The 2,051-nt window shown below is 36.5% G+C and overlaps 1 pseudogene; it reads left to right on the plus strand.

The window, feature by feature from the left end:
• Positions 1–368: 368 nt before the first annotated feature.
• Positions 369–1,352, plus strand: LOC148132621 (uncharacterized; annotated as a pseudogene).
• The last annotated feature ends 699 nt before the right edge of the window (positions 1,353–2,051 follow it).

The following is a 2,051-nucleotide window of genomic DNA, read 5'->3' on the forward strand; positions in this document are numbered from 1 at the left end:
ACAGATTGTCCTATTTCCTTCTGGCCTCTAATGCACACAATTGTGAGCAGAAGCGCTGAGTTTATAGACAAGGCAATTCAGCTAAGAATCCATTATATTGAACAGATGGGAGTATTATGTAAAGGCAATGTATTTATCTGAATATTGATGTAGCCCGTATGTATTTTAGTATTCCATTTTCTTTTACCTGATTTACGCTGGAAATATATTTTACATTTATTTTGTTTTATTTGATATGGTTTTAAAACTCATCAATCAATTAGTTATCTAATCAGATTTATATAATTTCTCTATTTCTTTATCGTCTCTCTTATATATCTCTCTGTCTGAATCTATTTGCAACTATATCATCTAATGAACTATCTATAAATTTATCCATCTATTCATCTCTCCATCTATACCTATCTATCCATTTATCATTTAGCGATCTATTTCTATCTGTCTACCTGCCTATCATCTATCTATCTATCTATCTATCTATCTATCTATCTATCTATCTATCTATCCATCTATCCATCTATCATCTATCTTTCTGTTCATCTGTCTGTTTAATATCTATCTAGCTATCATCTGTCTATATCTATTTTTGCTATATCTATCTATCTATCTATCTATCTATCTATCTATCTATCTATCTATCTATCTATCTATCTATCCATCTATCCGTCTATCCGTCTATCCGTCTATCCGTCTATCCGTCTATCCGTCTATCCGTCTATCCGTCCATCCGTCCATCCGTCCATCCGTCCATCCATCCATCCATCCATCCATCTATGCATCTATGCATCTATCCATCTATCCATCTATCCATCTATCCATCTATCTATCATCTATCTATCTATCTATCTATCTATCTATCTATCTATCTGTATCCGTCTATCCATCCATCCATCCATCCATCCATCCATCCATCCATCCATCCATCCATCCATCCATCCATCCATCCATCCATCCATCCATCCATCTATCTATCTATCTATCTATCTATCTATCTATCTATCTATCTATCTATCTATCTATCTATCTATCTGTCTATCTGTCTATCTGTCTGTCTGTCTGTCTGTCTGTCTGTCTGTCTGTCTGTCTATCTGTCTGTCGATCTGTCTATCCATCTATCCATCCATCCATCCATCCATCCATCCATCCATCCATCCATCCATCCATCTATCTATCTATCTATCTATCTATCCATCCATCTATCTATCTATCTATCCATCCATCTATCTAATCATCTCTATCAGATTTATATCATATCTCTCACTTGCTCACTCCCTCCCTCTTCCCCCACCTTTGCAACTTCTAATAATCTTCCAGGGGGAGCATATTTGCAGCTCATTATGGGCTATTTTTGAGCATGCCTCCTTCTCCTCAAAGTTTGCTGATTTACACCCTCAGTGCTAAACATGATTATTTATTTATCTAAATGTTGGAGTTACATAATTCCCAGGGTATTTTCTTTGTAGTGCTAAACAGAATGCCAAAAGATTCTTGGCCCCTCTGGAAAAAAAAATCAGATCTCATTCTGATGGCTGCTTAAAACAGGATTTGATTAAAAAGGACAACAAGCAGTAAACTAATTACAGTGGAAATGCAACTCAGCGAAAACTTTTGAAGTTGGGGAGGCCATGCATCATATTGTTTTAAGGTCCATTAATACACCTTCATTTGTCATCTTTATAGGAGATAGGTAAAGGTGATGATAAATAATGTCTGGCTCACAATCAGGAAGTGTAAATTATCCTGTCCTTATTCTCCCCTCCCCAATGAATAATGAACACCAGAAGAATTGAAACTATATGTATATATACATTGTAAACTGTGAGGCGGTGCTGGAAAAAAAATCACTTGGTGAGTTCACAAGACTGATGCCAGACAGTGTCACCTTCTCCTAAATATAAAATCTCTCAAGCTGAATATAGGTGTCAGCTTTGGAAGCCATATTGAGACCAGATGCTCCCACGCTGCCACATTTGAGCCCGGGAAAGTGGGAGGGAGAATTTCTTGGAGTGTATGTAGTTAGACATAATAACATTCTTTTTCTAATTCAAGGT

Source organism: Notechis scutatus, chromosome 2 (assembly GCF_049901735.1).
Source record: "Notechis scutatus isolate UNSWTSFEM ecotype Mainland chromosome 2, rNotScu1.2, whole genome shotgun sequence".
Lineage (NCBI taxonomy): Eukaryota > Metazoa > Chordata > Lepidosauria > Squamata > Elapidae > Notechis > Notechis scutatus.